At 50.6% G+C, this 18,476-nt stretch overlaps 1 protein-coding gene across 1 annotated transcript in view; it reads right to left on the reverse strand.

The window, feature by feature from the left end:
- The window catches only part of LOC119454284 (glucose dehydrogenase [FAD, quinone]), a 92,119-nt gene that overhangs the window by 54,749 nt on the left and 18,894 nt on the right, over positions 1-18,476 (reverse strand). The gene's annotated exons all lie outside the window — the stretch shown is intronic.

Raw genomic sequence — 18,476 nt, forward strand, 5'->3', positions numbered from 1 at the left:
CACACGTGGCTCTACAAAAAATGAAACTAGAGACAAGTCAAATGTACTTAACCACATCCTTTATTACTTCACAACGACATTATGTTCACGCTGTTCTTATGGCGTCTTTACTTTCCGTGGTCTACCCATGGTAGCCTGGAATGAACTGAACGAGTTGCTAGAGCATGGTGATGTCACTACGTTATTTCTATGCTGTTGGGTACATTTCCACTCGGAGTAGCTTACGCAACCGTAATCTTTACCGGAAAACGCACGGGGGAGAAGGAACGTTGTAAACGACACCCACAACAATTACCCATTGTGACGTCACTTGAAGTCACACACGTGGCTCTACAAAGAGTGAAACCAGAGACATTTGTTTCACGAGGGTTTTGAATGAGATCAACAACTTTCTAAGCAGCTGCAAGCCTAATCTTTACCGTAACACGTCGGAGGGTGTTCCCATTGCTCATACGCGCCTTATCATCCGTAATGTGGTTTTGATGCTTGTTTTGTGGTTCTTCTTTTGAAAACGAGTGCTGATCTGTATGATGCATGCCTGATCTCAAAGGAAATATGATGTTTGTGTTTAATTTTTAGCCTGGCGTTTTTAGGGGCGAAGCTCCTTAGGGTGTGGGTCTGTCCCTCCTCTGTAGTATGTAGTAGTAGTAGGTAGCCACGTCTACTTTTATGAAAAAAAATTCCGAACGTTGTGTCCGTAGCGCGGAATCGAACCAGGGACCCCTCGCTTGGGAATGCGCGGCGCTAACCACTACGCCACGAAGCGCTTTTTTTTGAGCCACGCAAGCACAAGTTATGCTAAATCCAACGTAGCAAATAACCAGCACTGAAGCGTTTTTTTTCACAGGTTTCCTAAAGACAGAGAGAGGGAATCACACATCTACATAGAGACCAGTCTTTGCAGCAGGCGCTTCTGCCACACCTGCCATGTCTTGCTAAACTCTTCTTCGCCGTCAAGCAGCGAACTTGTGTATATAAAAGCATCACAAAAATGGGTCCACGCCGGTTTCGCGTTTTCTAGAGCTAGCATGTAGTCAGTTCTTGATCTCCAAATTGCATACAAACCTATAATATCAGGGTTTCCACACAGCTATCATTTTTATGCTGTTCAACTCTCAAAAACTTTACGTCTTCCCAATTTGAGTATATGTGTACATTAAAAACAATTCGTATGTTATGCCAAAAGTGTGCTGCATTTGTACAAAACAAAAAGACGTGTTGCAACGGTTCTGGATATTGGCAGAGTGCGCAGTCCGTTGTCCACGGCACAAAAAAAAAACCCTTATTACTTAACCATGTTTTGACGGGTAAAACTTCGACATGTAACTTAACAAAAAAATCCTTAATCGCTGTTTTTACAGGATATTTTGGAAGACGCTTAAAAACGTCAGACTCCAGCTGGCTTCCATGTCGAGACCGATATAGTGGTGGTGGGAATAACATATCTATAGTGTTCCAGTACAGGCTCTTCCGTTTTACATTTTTAGGTACTCTTGAGAAAAACGTTGCTGAAAGAATCGAGCTGCCTTCTCCACTTCCCTGTAGAATTTTAGGGTGTGCACACGTGGGACGCCTTCGGCACAATCAATCCACTCACCCAAGTACCCACCGCCTAGTTGTTTGAAAGAATGACGTATAATATGATTAGTTTGGTTTTTTGAAAAAAAGGTACCTGTCAACTTTCAGTTTTACCTCTACGTTTACAAGCCCTAGGCCTCCTTTCGCCTTACTTAAAAATAAATTACTACGCCTCATGCGCTCAAAACGTGACTCCCATATAAATGTTGCACAAAATCTATACACACGATTCACGTGTGCCGGCAAACAGGGCATCAACTGCGCTGAGTACCAGACAGCTAGAAAGAACACAGTATTGCACACAAGGGCTCTGTTCAAAAATGGGACAGTTCTTCCATGCCACTGTTGCACTTTTGCCGCGAGAGTGTCACTTCGAATCGTATTCTGTCCGTTCTGTAGGTTGGCAGTATCAAAGCACACACCGAGGTAGCTATTGATTTCAGACGTCCACTTCATATCTAGAAAGGTGGTTGGTTTTGAATCCCATACACCTAGCCATGCACCCGCGCACTTTTCACAATTCACTTTAGCACCAGATACATTACAGAAGTCCATGACATGCTGCATTCCTTGGCGAACTTCTTCCTTAGAGGCACACATAAGCGTAAGGTCGTCGGCATAGGCGAGGACTTTCAGAGATGTATCTGCAAAACTGAAGCCTGTTATGTCACCGTCGTTCATAATTGTTCGGCACAGGGGTTCCAAGTACAGAGCGAAAAGAACTGGTGACATAGGACATCCTTGCCTAACGAACCTGTTGAGCTGTATTGTTGGTGTTGTTTGCCCGTTGATCACTAGTCACTACGCCACGAAGCGCACATGAACACACGCACCACGATGACAATAAATACCCAACATTAACGAAAGACTGCGCGTTTCTAACGCGTTTGTGATAACGCGTTACGGCCGGTGTAAGAAGCTGTTGTAATACCCTGTGGCCTCTCCGCCTTACCCCCGTATTCATAAACGCTCCTCAACTTGAACTTGACTTGCCACCGCCTTGGGCAGCGCGTTCGAAACGCGTTGAAGGCGGTGGCAAGTCAAGTTCAAGTCGAGGAGCGTTTATGAATACGGGGGTTATACTCTCTCAGCAGTCATGTGATGGCGTCGGCAAACGCGGTGCACGTTCCGGCATGTGTAAACGGCTGCGTAAGACGCTGTGGCGTCTCCCCCTTACTAGAGAGTACTGCACGTTTCTAACGCGTTTGTGCTAGCGTTCCCTTAAGCGAGAGATGGTGCAATTATAATGAAGGGCGCTGTTATAAAATAGGAATGACGTCACATACGGCGCGTGTCATTGGTGGAAGTCAATCGTTCGATTTAGTGCGGCGAGACTGGGCGAATTACACGGAAGATTCACGGTTTACCGATGATTCCCTCCGGAGCTTCGCCCACTCATCATCATTCACCCCGTGGATACGCGGTGTTTTTATTGCGATAGCAATTATATGGACACTCAAAAGCAGATTTCTGCCGTCGGCGTCGCCGTCGCCGTGAGGTTCCGTATGACGTCAATGGAGATGTAGTAGTAGTAGTAAGTGGTTCATGAGGAAAGGGAAAGGTTGACGCTGTCTTCTGCAGCCCTTGAGGGAGCACGGCTCAGCGCCAAATTGATGAAATCGCCGCCGCGCGCCGAACGCTGTATGTGCGAGTGAAAGGGCGCGAGGGGCGCCCGCTTTCACGGGGAGTGAACGCACATCCCTTCTTTCGCTCCCACCTACCCCTCCCCGTTGGCGCTGAGCCGTGCTCCCTCAAGGGCTGCAGAAGATAGCGCCAACCTTTCCCTTTCCCTCAAGAACCACTTATCGGAGAACAAACGCGCGTTCTACGCCGTGCTCCCTAAGGGCTGCAGAAGTAGGCGTCTCTTTCCTCCTTTTATACAGTTTATACAGCTGATAAAGCTAATATCATTACTCTGTATAGCTCTCTACAAATTTGCTATCGCAATTGATGCTTCGCCTTTTAGGTGAAACTGCGACAACTTTTTTTTTTTTTTGCTTACGCCAACACGAAAATTTCCATGGCTGGGTAGAGGTATAGAGCTTCGCTGTAGCACGTGTCTAGAAATGAAATTGAAAGAATCACGTTCTCTGCTGTAAAGAACGTTTAAAACATGGCTGTTCGGTAATCGTCAGTACTTGTAATTAGAGCACTGCACAGGCTCGGGCTTACCCGAAAACCCGGGCGCGGCCCGGCCCAGGTAGGGCATTTTTTTCACGGGCTCGGGCCAGGCTCGGGCGCGGCATATGCTTTTCGAACCGGTTCCGGGCCGGGCTCACGTATTATGACGCAGGCCCGGGCCGGGCTTCCTGGCGGTGTGGTTGTAACGTGCAGCAAGTTATCCTCGCGCATCTCGACTCTAAAAACCTGCTGCCCCGGCGCAGCTGGAAGCTAGCAGCGCTACCCCATGTGTACTTCCCTTTTCGTCCGTCGTATTTGGCGCTGTTTGAACATAATGTAAATGTCCCAAAACACAGAAGTCGCCTCAAACCAAGGGATGTCATTGTATTCCCCACCTAAATCAATGTAATTAACGCTTTTAGAGCGGTGCAAGCGCGTTCACGACTTGCTGATTCTTCAAAGACAAATTGGTAAATCGATGACTGGTAAGATAATTCGAAACGCGGGTGAAATATGGCACTGCGTCCATCCATGATTGCACGCATGTTCTAAACCGGCCGCCTAGCAGCAGCGCATTACGCTGCACCATAGAGGACCGAGAAGCTTTCTTTCTACATTTACTCCATCCATGCTCTGCGCTCACGACTGGTCATGGCCAGGTCGTGGATGCGCTTCGGCTATAGTGTACAAGAGTACGGTTGAGTAGGACAAGTGGCTGCGGCGGCGCATGCTTTGCAGTGAGGAGCCAGACGTGGAAAAATACTGTGGCGGCGCTGCGATAGAAGTGGATTGCGCCACATGAAGGTCGCGCCGTTAGAAACTGCTGGCGATACTGCTCGGCAGGGTCATTCGTACTACTTCGCGCGTTGGTATTTGCGTTCAGACCGCTCAAATGGCGTTCATAATGACATACGACATGTATTTGTGCCTTAAGAATAAATTCCTTTCATTCTATTTATTTTATTTTGTTTTCATGTCGTGCGGTGATTTTTTTCGGTCTCGGGCCGGGCCGGTTTCGAGCCGGGCTCGGGCCGGGTTCGGGCCTAAGGTAAAAGGGTGGAGGGCCGGGCCGGGCGGGTAACGTAGATTATTTCCGGGCCCGAGCCTGGCCCGGGTCTCGCCATAAAACCTTTGGTCGGGCTCGGGTGGGCGATCCAACGTAAAAGCGGGCCCGCGCCGGGCTGAAAAAATCGGCCCGTGCGGTGCTCTACCTGTAGGTCGATCAGTCACTCCTTCAATTGAGGAAATGGCATTCAGCTCGGGCCTGGGGAATCGTTGCTGCAGCACCGCTGCTTCGCTGTCAGCACTATCACGATCGGCGACAGCCAATTCCTATGCGCGTCGGCGCTGAACCAGCAGGCCAGGGAGTAATAATGGACGAGCATGCGCACTGCAACATTCGCAACAGCAGGCACCAAGCTGCCGGACGGTGCGCACAGCAACCTGCCCCGCGATACCATGGTCTCAGAACTTAGGAGCGTGATTGCAGATGTGAAGGACGAAATAAGCCACGCCGCGCGTCCATAGAATTACGCGCACACCACACACTCTGGTATACGCAAGCACCCAAATGCTTAGACAGAAACGCGCATAGCATTACACACATGTTTAAATAAATGTGTCTTGTAGTGAAGATGAGGAGATGGAAGAAGAAGTTGAGTGCGGATGTGTTGACATGTCGACTCTAGCTCCTCTCAATGTTTTGGACCGAGTTCTTTGACCAAATCAAGGAGAATTGTACATAAATCTACGCAGTTCGTCGCGAGGATTACGAGGATACCGATCTCACCGGTGGGTGGATTTTTCGGACTTTCCGGTAACTTTTTCTTTCGACCGCGCCATGCCTAACGTTGTCGTCGGGCGGACGGTAGGCCTAGGCCTAACGCGCCGCTGCGTGAGAAAATGGCCTCCAATCCTGGCGTGGAGATTGTGGAAGGCATGGGAATTAACCAAGAAGAAGCGGGGTGCTTGGGCTGGATCGAAGTCCTCGGCAGGAAGAAACCCTCGGTGGAGAAAATTCACGGGAACGGCGGCCGCCGCACGGCTGCCCCACAAAATGTGCTAAAGCGCATCGTGGACGCGTCAAGAATCCCCGGATTACCGAGGGAGCATTTCATGACTATTGTCAGGCCCCGAGGAGGGCTGGATGTGAAGAAGCCGGATTTATTCCTGTTCAAGCGGGCGACGGCCACGGCGGCCTCTTTGTCCTTCCCAGCAAGTGCATGACGGCAGATTGTGCGCTAACATTCTAGAACATTCTAGTAGTTGCCACGCCATTCGAGGCGAACGCGCGTGCGTACGCCAGGGTCCAGAAGGTTCTTTTGGGAAAGAACACCGTCGAAGTGGCAGCCTACGTGGCTGCGTCAGAGGATACGTGCAAAGGAGTGCTACGAGGTATTTCCCCAGACCTCAGTGACGCAGATTTCACTAAAATGGTTGTCAACGGTTGGAAGCCCGCGGCGCTGGGAGGCAGAAGAATCAAGACAACGCCTACGATCGTGGTGCTCTTCGAAGGCCGAAAAGTGCCAAGACATGTTTATTGTGAAAGTGTCAAATCCCCCTGCACCCTTTATCGCAGACAGGTGGACGTTTGTTATGCATGCGGCGAGCTCGGACATAGATCCGATGTTTGCCCTAACGGCGAAAGTCAAAAGAAATGCCGGGGATGCGGCCTGTCTTCACAACCGGAGTACCATCAATGTGACCCACAATGTGCCATTTGTGGAGGCGCGCATCAGACGGCGGACCGCAGATGCAGGCAGCGCTTCCAGGTGCCGTACATCGTGCGTCAGAAGCGACGGCGCCGCCGGCGCGCTAAGGAAGCACAGGTGCAGGGCCTGGAATCCGGCCCAGCTAGAAGCAGAGATGCGGCGGCGGGTAGGCGTGCCTCTTCCCGCAAATGGTCAGCCTCAAGAGGACATTCCCGCTCCAGGAGCCACTCCGGCAGCAGAGTGCGCTCCCGCTCCAGGGGGTGCTACGGCAGCAGAGTACGTTCCCGATCCGGGGGCGCTACCGCTCAAGAGTTCGAGTCCAGGAGGCGCCTACTTTTGCGGACAAGGTCAAATCGCACACTACGATTGCACAAAAGGTAACACAGGGCAATCTGCAAGAGCATTGCAAGGAATGACAAGAAATCACAGCGTTAAAGCAGGAGAACGCGGAACTTAAGGAGGCACTGCGAAAACTTAAGGCAGAGTTTGAGCTCTTTCAGAAGTCGCAGAACGGTCACGGTGGCACGTCGATCATTCCTAGGCAGGCGGGAGGGCAGGCTAAGCATAAAGTTCTCTCTCCCCCTCCGGTGATTGAAAATGAGGGGGATCAGATGGAAGAATCATCCGGGCCCGCACCTAAGCTGGCGTCAATAATCATACGGCGATAGAAGACTCCCTGAACCAAATCAGAGATGCCTTAAGAATTCAGTCCGAGGCTACCGAACACTTGGCCGGGACCATTACTTCTCTAACTCGTCGGATGGGAGTGCTGGAATCGAAAAAAATTAAATTATGTGGTTTTTACGTGCCAAAACCACGATCTGATTAGGAGGCACGCCGTAGTGGGGGACTCCGGAAATTTGGACCACCTGGGGTTCTTTAACGTGCACCTAACTCTAAGTACACGCGTGTTTTCGCATTTCGCCCCCATCGAAATGCGGCCGAATCGAACGTGGCATATCTCAACACGACGAAAGTTACGATCAGTAAGGTGCAGAAGGCACACCAGGACCAGAAGTCAGCAGCGAGCCATCTCGCCGCGATAAAGGGGATGCTAATTAAGTAGAGTCAAAATGGCGGGTGAAGCAGAAAAGATAATCATATGGCAGTGGAATTGCGCCAGCTTTCATAGGCGTAAGGCTGCGCTGCAGCAGTTTGTCAAGTCACAAATGATTAGGCCGCACGTCCTGCTCCTACAGGAAACCCTCTGCGAAGTGGCAACTTTCTCTGGATACCACGTGCTTGCAGTAAAAGGTGAACATGGCAGGGGGATCGCCGCAATGATTAGAATGGGCATCTCCTTTCAGGAACATGAAATTAGAATTAGTAATGCAGATAATAGAACCAGTATAGAGGCACAGTTGGTTGAGATTATCCCCAGTGTGAAAATCAGACAGAACTTATTCATCCTCAATGTTTATAGTCCCCCATCGTCTCGGAGAGAGGGCTTTCACGCACTCATAAGCAGGGCAGCAACTATCGCCGCTAATAGACCCCTGCTAGTGGTTGGAGATTTTAATGCCCAACACACGGCCTGGGGGTATAATAGGCAAACGGTAAAGGGGGCTAACTTAGTCAAGGCGGCTGGCGATTTCGCACTCACCCTAGTGCCGGATCTGGTATTTCCCACGAGGATAGGCAATTCGGTCTCGAGGGACACGATGCCAGACCTCAGCTTCGTCAGAAATGCAGAGACAACTTGGGCTAACCTGCAGGATATTTTAGGAAGCGACCACTTCATAGTATCTTTCTCGGTCAAAATCAGGACTGCCCCCTTTAAGATTTACAAATACGTGGACTGGGATCTATTCAGGCAGATACCAGACACTGACGAACTACAGTACGATACGTTGAGTGAATTGTTCGCGCAAATTCGAGAGGATGTAGAGAAGGCCACCAAAGAAATCCCCACGGAACTAGAGGTTCCCCGTATGGATGCACGCCTGGCGCATCTCCTAGAGGCCAAACGATCCTTGTTCGAAAAGTGGAAAACTCAGAGGCTAAACCGCAGGCTCAGGAAGAAGGTTGCCAAACTTAACCGGAGCATAGAAGAGTACTGTGCAGAGCTTAACAGACAGCAATGGAGTGAAGCTTGTTCGGCAGCGGACGGGAGGATGCGCACCGGGGGAAAGTGGACTCTCTTAAAACACTTGCTAGATAACGGTCAAACCAAAGGCAACCAGCGATTAGCAATTGATAGACTAATTCACAAGCAGAAGGAGGACGGTCATACAGAAGTGTCCCTTCTCCAAGAACTGGCATTTAAATACCTTCCGGTGGGTCCAAGCGAACACAGTATCTCCCCACGGTACGAAGGCGCGATCGCTCCGGATCTCGATGCCCCTTTCTCGGAGGGGGAGGTAAGGGAGGTTCTATACAGCTTGAATGGCAGATCAGCTCCCGGCCCGGACGGCATAACGAACAGGCTCTTGAGTAATCTGGATGATAAGTCTATAAGCGTTATCGTCAGGGAAATAAATAGTTTGGGAGAGGGGCATAGTCCCGGAATCGTGGAAGCAGGCGACGGTAATTCTCATTCCCAAACCCGGAAAATCGCCTAGCCTCGGTAACCTCCGCCCAATTTCACTCAGCTCATGCTTATGCAAAGTGGCAGAACGCGCTATACATAACAGAATCTCCAGGCACATAGAGCATGAACAGTTTTTACCGTACAACATGGTTGGTTTTAGGCCTTCACCCTCCGCTCCGGATGTAATGCTTCTGCTCAAGACTGAGGTTATTGACAATAGAAGCAGGGAAGTGAGAGGCATATTGGCCTTAGATTTGTCTAAGACGTTTGGTACAGTGCCTCACGACTTCATTCTCAAAGAAATCTCTGCGCTAAACCTAGGGGGTAGCTTCTTTACCTTTTTTGGAATCCTTCCTCAGGGGAAGGACGGTGGCTATCAAAGTAGGACAATCAAAATCAGAACCATTTCAGCTCGGACGTAGAGGAACCCCTTGTAGGAGGGACGTGACGGCGGCTGTACGAGCCGTGCCGTCGTCCCTGATCAGAAGGGCGAAGGCGGCGAGCCGAGCGACGGGGCTGCGACGACCAGCGTGGCTGGCTTTTGGAACCACACTGCGCGTGCCGAGCTTGCGCCTCGAGCACGCGCTGCGCTTCTTTATTTTTCTCTTTCTTTGATAGCCGGCGCCAAGGCACCCGCTGAGAGCGCCGAACAAAGCGCTCCGCGCTGCGGCGTCGGTGGCCGCTACAGGGCCCCCCGCCCAGACGGAACGTCGAAATGGCGAGCCAGTTCAGTCCTGATTGAAAAGTGTCCGTGGCCAGTCCGAGTCGTCAACGTGAAGGCATCGGGTCACTGCCACCATTCAGGCGGGCGGCACTGGGAGCTCCGCAAGGGTCGAGGGACTCGCTGAACGGACGCTGTTGGCAGGGGCGCGTCCAACCGACGATATAGTGATCGGCCCATGCGTCTTGGAGGAGGAACGGGGAGGCCTGTGAGGCGAATGGTACGCCGGCGGAACCCGCTCGAGCGTTGTCGGCGGCGTATTACGTGCCGCACCGTTACGTGGCGCGTAGAGTGCGCGCACGACCGATGGAGTTGAAGTGCTGGGCGGACCACGACGCGAGCAGTGCAGGTGGACGCTGCGCAGCCTGGCGGGGTACATAGCGACGGAATACGTGGCGAGTGAGCCACGAGCTGACCGGGCATAAGGGGGTCAAGGCCTGCAGGAGCGTCCGGTGGTCCGTTGAGGACGCCTGACGTGGGATGCAGTGAGGGTTGCTGAAGGTCGTGACCCGTGTCCGCGGTGGTGGTACCCGGCAGAGTCGGAGGCAGTGGGATCGGCGTGGTACCGAGCTCGCGCGCCGCCTCGGAGACCGGCTCAGCAGACCGCGTGGAAGGGTCGGGTGCCGTTGTTGCAGGAGCGATGGCGTTGGAGACAGACCCAATGGCGTGCGGCACGGTATCCGGCGTTGGGTCGGCGATGTCTCCACTATCGCCTGCCATCGTTGGGGGTGAGAAAGGCGATGACGTGGCCGGTTTCATGGTCGTGACGATACCCTCAGCGACAACATTGTGCGCGTACTCGCAGGAAAGAGACCCCTGGAGAGAGCCGGAGGCCGGGGACTGTGCGGTAGCGCATCGGGTGGTCGCCGAGACGGTATCGGGACAAGTCGAGGGAGGGAGGCTTGCCTGATGGTGGCTAGCGGGCGCAGGAGCAGACGCGTCCGGTGCTGGCGGTGAGGGCGCCGGCAGAGATGACTCGCGCACCGCGCGGTCTACCTCTGGAAGAGGGTGGTAGACAGCACCGAAGAAGTCGAGCACGCGCTGCCGCAGTTCGTCGTACGGGCGCGGGCCAGGCGATGGAACGCCGAGGTGGAGCTGGAGAGCAAGCGGCAGGACGTCGAGGAGTACCGCGTACTTGAACTCCTGGATCCAGATGTGGTTAAGCTCCAGAGCCGCCTCGAACTGAGCGAACCATGCGCCGACGTAGCTGTACGAGAACGGCGGCAGTGGTGGGTCGAATTGCGGCTCCGGCCAGTGAGCCATGGCAGCGTGTCGCTCGGTGGAACGCGCGTTCTCCCGGGTCACCAATGTAGGAGGGACGTGACGGCGGCTGTACGAGCCGTGCCGTCGTCCCTGATCAGAAGGGCGAAGGCGGCGAGCCGAGCGACATGGCTGCGACGACCAGCGTGGCTGGCTTTTGGAACCACACTGCGCGTGCCGAGCTTGCGCCTCGAGCACGCGCTGCGCTTCTTTATTTTTCTCTTTCTTTGATAGCCGGCGCCAAGGCACCGGCTGAGAGCGCCGAACAAAGCGCTCCGCGCTGCGGCGTCGGTGGCCGCTACACCCTCATCATCATCATCATCATCATCATCAGCCTATATTTTATGTCCACTGCAGGACCCTGTCTTGCGCTAGCGCATTCCAACTTGCGCCGACTGAGGAGGAACCCCGCAGGGTGCGGTAATTTCCCCCCTTCTATTCAACATTGCGATGCACGGGCTTTCTAAGAGATTATCAGCTGTACCGAATGTGGAGCATGCGCTCTACGTTGACGATACCACGATTTGGTGCCTGGGAGGTTCGGAGGTGATCGTCGAGCAGGCGCTCCAGGAAGTCCTAGAAGTTACTCAGTCCTTCCTTGACGGAACGGGACTTAAGCTCTCCCCGAATAAATCCGAACTTTTACTATACAAGCCATCGAGACAGGGGATTCCAGGGCTAACGCCTCCAGATAAGATTCCTATTAATGTTTATATGAGGAATTTTCAGAGGAGCCCCAGGGTCGACTCGATCAAAATCCTCGGGTTGCTGCTTGACTCCAGGGGCTGTAATGCCAAGACCATTGTTCATCTCACGTCCAAAACTGAAAGCATTCTTAGACTGATCATGAGAGCATCTAATAAGAAAGGAGGGATTGGTGAGGACAACCTGCTTAGAGCGCATCACACATTCCTCATGAGCCACGTCAATTATGTTGTTTCAGCCTTACATTGGACAAAAACGGAGGGGGACAAACTAGACACCCTGATGCGGAAAAGCATCAAGAAAGTGTTGGGCATCCCGATTACAGCAAGCACTGAGAAACTCATGCAGCCGGGGGTGCACAACACTACCCTCGAGGTGATTGAGGCACCAAGGTCTGCTCAGGTTGTCAGAATGTCGGGCTCTCGGGCCGGACGACTTCTTCAGGAGGCAGCAGGTCTTCGATCTAGCTTCAGCATGAGGGAGATTGTACAACTTGATGTTAAGGTCAGAGGTACCTACGTCGTTGATCAGTTGCCTAGAAATGTACATCCGCAGCACAATAAGGGAAGGTGAGTAGCGCGAGCAAAGCGTTCTTAAAGAACACTTCAGGCATTGAATCCTTTGTAGATGCCGCCGAGTATGGTTGTGCGGATAAATTCACAGTCGCTGCTGTTAACGACAGGGGTGAACTTATCTCCGCGGCTTCGGTAAGGACTAACAAGGTCGATGTGGCTGAGCAGGTTGCCATCGCAATCGCAGTGCTTGATCCCAAACGATCGATTATTTACACGGACTCCCGCGTGGCGGTCAGGGCCTTCGCCTCAGGCCTCGTATCAAAAGAAGCGGCAGCGCTTCTAAAAAAAGAAATCAGATACTGACTCTGTCCCCCACATTACTCCAGCATGTCCCCCAGCACGTCGTCTGCCCACATGGCAGACGACGTGCTGCCGGGTCGTCTGAACCCCAATGAGATTGCTCACCGCCGTGCGCGAGAACTCACGCGCCGCGACGGGGGTGGGACCTCTGCGAGTTCGGAGACTATTGGCCATAGTGACCCTCTACTTACGTTCCCTGAAATTACGGCACATTACAAAGGGGAGCAGTGACGTTTTCCACCTCCCCATCCTAGATTGAGTAGAGCACAGTCCCGTACGCTCAGGATGCTTCAGACGGGTTCGTACCCATCGAGAGGCTTCCTGAGTAGACTACACACAGAGATTGATCCTCATTGCCCGGATGGCGGGGAAGAATTCTGTACTTTAGCCCACATTCTCTGGCAGTGCCCTGCGTTACACGACTTCTACAACAGCGAGGACTGGGAGAAGGCCATCACGAGCACCAAACAGGAAGATCAGTACAAGGCTGTCCAGAGGGCCCGTGAGAGAGCAGAGAGGCATGGCCTCCCGGGTCCAACATGGGATTAGCCAACAGCTAGCCAGGGGCCTTCTCTGGGGCTCCAATGGCTGGCTCCTCAGGACCTTAATAAAGTTCTTTTTCTGTCTGTCTGTCTGTCTGTCTGTCTGTCTGTCTGTCTGCGTGTCTTCTGTCTGTCTGTAGTGAAGATAGAAGACAGACCTTCCTGCCACCGACGAAATGTAAGGCGAATGGGCCTCAGCTCTGCTCGATTTCTTTCACAATCTAGGCCACGAGCAGATCACAAGGAGCTCGGAATCCCTCCTCGATTACAAGAATACTTTGGCGTTCGAAAGCGAAGCGATAGCCCATCCGAGCGGTTGTGAAACTACAGTTTTTTTTTATTGTTGCATGTCTGCGCGCAATACAGCATTATTGTCAGCATTGCGGTAAACATTAAAAACATCACGCTCACAAGTGGTTGCACTGTCCGTAAAGGAAAACTAACTGGCGTTGGCTTATATCTATAGTTCACATGTGCACTGCTACCAAACTTTGCGGAAGGTGAACAAATAATATAAATGCAACTATCTGAAAAGCTAAAGAAACCGTGCTATGCCGTAATGTTTTTCAGTTATAAAAATGGTGGCGCAGAACGGCGCATGCGCCATCGAATAAAACAATCACGAGTCATTCCACTCTGTCAATGTGGATGACCAGCGAAGCTGTTTAGCAACCGACACAGAGGTGACACAGAAGGGGGGGGGGGTCATGTTTAGTTCGGAATGCCGAGGAGCAATGCGCCTACGAAGAGCGACGCCAGGAACACAGAAGAGAATGCAATCGTCGCCAGAAGTGCGCGCCTCCCCATTACGACTAGAGAAGTGAACTTCACAATGGAGAACGGCACCTTGTCTTATACACACGCGCGCCGGCGCCGCCGCCCTGGGAGAGTGGCAGGAAACTAGGCACGCAAGCGGTTGGAAGACCGACAAAGAGAGGGCGGCGCAAATGTAGACATGGCCGACGTGAACGTAGACATGGCCGACGTGGGTGGGCCTTTTGGGCTAGGATCCGATCATAGGATCTGTTATAACCCGCATTTCTAGGCCTTCTTTGGGTCGCAGGTGCAACCAGGGTAGTTCAAGGGCGCGTTACCGGTCCCGGAACCCATCACCCGGAGTCCACAGGGGTATGTGTCATTGCACTTGCACCATTTCTGCGCTATCACCAGAATGAACTCACATTTTTTGCGCACGCACAAAAAAAAAACCGGACGCAAGCCTAGCCATAAACAGCGTCGCTGTAAAAAATGCAAAGAAAGTTCTAAAATGTGAGGCTTGCTGTGCCTAATCTGAACTCTAAGCCTACATTATTTAAGATATATCCCGGCAATCAGGAGAAACGTTTATTCACATTTCAACAACCTTGGCCGCGATTTTGTAGCGACGATGCCTTATGACTTATTCTATACTAGTGTTATCATCCACCGTTCACGGCCGGCTGATCCCGTTGATAACGCGAGCGGACCGTCGCTCTGACCACTGAGAAAGCGCGATAGGTGCAAAAAGGCATTATTACCGGAAAGCCATCGCTACAAAATACCGGCCCTTGTCCAATTTAGCACCCTAGATTCGTCACACCACGGTTCATGTTCTTGTCACACTTAAAAATCAGCGTCATTATTTCCTACGCCAAATTACCGTTATTTATTACTACACCTGTGCAATTTCGGATGAACATTTTATGTTATAACGATTTTGATAATGATTTGTCATAGATAATGGCCATCGCATTGCCATGGACAGTCGTAGACAGATGGGTTCTGCCTGAATTTTGTATTGGCCGACTGACGCCGACGTGGCGCACGCGCAGGTAGTGAAGGCGGTGCGAACACGCAACGTGGCAGCGGCACGAGGAAACCTCCAGTCAAACACGACCGTAGACAGCGGCTGCTTAGATGCTCATGTTATTCTTCTTTCTGTGGTATTACGTGCCAAAACCAGTTCTGATAATGAGGCACGCCGTAGTAGAGGGCTCCGGGTTAATTTTGACCACCTGGGATTCTTTAACGTGCACTACAACGTAAGCACACGGGCGTTTTTGCATTTCGCCTCCATCGAAAAATGTTCATATTAGAGTTATGTGTGTGGAACTTGGAGAAGATGTGTAATAGGAATTAGGCACTACATAAATGAAAACTTGTGGGCGCGTCGGAGTAAAGAGAAGTAATGAGGCTGTAAGATTTATTGACTCGCTGCCTGCGGGAATACGAGGTGCTGCGCTAAAATGTCTGAATGCTGCACTTGAGGAACCCGTCTTAGGGGATTCCGATCTTCCAGCAGCGGAGATGATGATGTGTAGTGTTTTATGGCGCAAGGGCCAGTTATGGCCAAAGAGCGCCATGCCAGTGTTTGTGAGTGTGCAGTGGAGCGATGAATTCTGAGAAGTAGATGAAGCGTGGCTGTAAAGGGGCCTAAAAATAATCGCTGTAAAGTGCGTAAAATATACATGTACTAAAATCATGGCAATGACTCATGAGGTGTACTACGAAATGAAGAATGCGTTGAGAAAGAATGACACGATATTTAAAATATTTAAGATGCAGTAATTGGCAAGAAGCACAACTGCCTAAACAGAGCCCTTGAACCACAAGGGCCTGGAGGCATGTGCTACAAAGAGCTACTATCACAGCGGCATCCTCTGCAGCTAGGATGCGCTACGACCTTAATGGGCTAATAACATACAGGACCACATCGTTCAAGAAATTGACGACTGCTTTGGCGTTAAAAAGTGGTTCTTCACCAAGAAACATGATGGGATGAAGAGGCAGATGATACTGGTACGCTTGAGGAAAATATTTCCTTCTCTCTGTTTCAGCTTTCCGACACTCCACGAGGACATGGAGGACGGTCAGCCTCTTACCACATCTACCACAGGTTGGTGGTTCATCACCAGTAAGCAAAAAATTGTGGGTGCCATATGTATGTTCTATTCTTAGACGACAGAACAGGACATCAGTTCGTCGTGTTTTTGTTACGGGGGGCCAGAAACCTAACTGTGGTTTTATCAAGTGAAGCTTATTATTTCTTTCCGCATCCCACAAGCGTTGCCTGGAGCTGCGCAGTTTATTTCGCAGGAAAGGTTTCAAATCTGTTGCAGGAACAGCAGCTGTAGGGAGATGTAATGCCTGAGATGTAACTGATGTGGCCATTTGGTCTGCTCGAACATTACCCTCAATGCCTCTATGACCCGGCACCCAGCATATAATGACATGCTGGTTAGATATATACGCTTTACACAGAATGGAATAGAGCTCATTAAGTACAGGGTTTTTGTGTTTACAGAGTGATTGCAATGCTTTCGCAACACTTTGCGAGTCTGTAAATATGATAGTCTTTTTAAGTTTTGATTTCATTATATACTTTACAGCGGATAATAATGCATAGGCCTCAGCCGTAAAGATACTCGTTTCCGGGTGGAGTACACCGGATTCCGAAAAGGATGGGCCGACGGCTGCATAAGATACCCCGGCATGTGACTTGAAAGCATCTGTGTAAAGCTGTGTACACGAGTATTTAGATTGGAGTTCTAAGAAATGCATTTTAATGTGTGCCTCTGGCGCGTGTTTAGTGACCTCCAGGAACGATGTGTCACACTCTATGAGTTGCCAGTGCCACGGCGGCAACAGTTTCGCTGGTGCCATAGGACATTGTTCAAGCAGCGGAAAACCCATTTCCTCACTAAGATTCCCCACACGCAAAGAGAACGGCTTTCTCGCTGCAGGTCGATTATGGAAGAGTGTGGCAGCGGTCACGTCATTTATAGTTGAATAACAAGGATGTTCAATGTTTGCTTGTACTTTCAGAAAATACGTGAAACTGTTGTATGACCGCTGCAGATCTAGCGACCACTGATTCGACTCTAGGCTCTGGATTGGACTTGTCCTGAAAGCACCGGTCGCGAGACGGATAACCAGGTGGTGGACGGGGTCTAGGATTTTTAATGCACTTGGCGTTGCTGAATTATAAATTATAGACCCGTAATCAAGGCGTGAGAGGATAAGACATTTATACAAGTTAAGCAAACACTTTCGATCACTACCCCAAGTCGTACGCGAGAGAAGCTTTAAAAGGTTCATTGTCTTCAGGCATTTTGCCCTCAGATACTTAAGGTGAGGAATAAACGTAAGTTTAAAATCTAAAATCAATCCTAAAAACTTGTGCTCGCTGCTCACAGAGAGCGCATCTCCTTTGATTGCAATGCTTGGAACTGGCGTTACGCCTCTCTTGTTAGTAAAGAGTACGCAAGTGCTCTTCTGGGCATTTACTTTAAAACCATTTTCATCTGCCCATTTCGACAATTTGTTTATTACAAGCTGCACTTGTCTTTCGCAGATGGCAATATTGCATGACTTGAAGGCTATTTGCACATCGTCGACATAAACGGAATAAAACATTGTTCGTGGAATGACTATATGCAGGCAGTTCATTTTTACAATAAATAGTGTGCACCTAAGCACGCCCCCTTGCGGTGCACCGGTCTCTTGGGTGAAGGCCCTAGACAGGGCGTTACCCACTCTTACACGGAATGTACGATTAGAGAGATAACTTTCGATAGTGTTCAACATGTTGCCATGGACACCCATCGCCGAAAGATCTCGGAGGATTCCGTAGCGCCATGTCGTATCGTAAGCCTTTTCTAGGTCCAGAAATACTGAGAGACAAAACTGCTTATGTATAGAGGCATCTCTAATATAAGACTCAATACGAACAAGGTGGTCTGTTGTGGACATACCTTCCCTGAAACCACATTGGAAGGGGTCTAAGATTTTGCCACTTTCAAGCACACAAATCAAGCGCCGGTTTATCATTTTTCAAATAACTTGCAAATACAGCTTGTCAATGCTATTGGTCTATAACTAATGGCTAAGGATGGGTCCTTGCCTTGTTTATGTATAGGGATGATGACACTTTCCTTCCACGAAGATGGAATGTAACCCGCTGCGTACATGGCATTGAAAAGACTTATTAGTGTTTTTAGGGTTTCAGGGTGCAGGTGCTTAAGCATTTCGTACATGCTACGATCGCCACCTGGTGCGGAGTTATTGCAGGAGTTTAGAAATGCCTTAAGTTCAGCGAGAGAAAATGGTCGATTGTATGTATCATTTTGCGTACATTTACGTTCGAGGGGCTGTCGCTCTGCGCGTTCTTTGAACTTCAAGAAGTGTTCTGTGTAGTGTGATGCACTGGAGATGCGTTCAAAATGTTAACCCAGGAAGTCAGCCTGATCTTCCAGGCTATCACCTTCTGTGTTTACCAAGGGGAGTGATTTTGTGTGACGTCCTTTTAATGTGTTTACTCTGTTCCACACTTTTCTCTCGTCTGTATAGGAATTTATACTGCAAAGATAGTGCTCCCAACTATCTCTCTTAGCACGTCGACGTGTTCTTCTGCCTTGGGATTTTGTCTGTTTGAAATTTATGAGGTTTTCGGCA

Source organism: Dermacentor silvarum, chromosome 5 (genome assembly GCF_013339745.2).
Source record: "Dermacentor silvarum isolate Dsil-2018 chromosome 5, BIME_Dsil_1.4, whole genome shotgun sequence".
NCBI lineage: Eukaryota > Metazoa > Arthropoda > Arachnida > Ixodida > Ixodidae > Dermacentor > Dermacentor silvarum.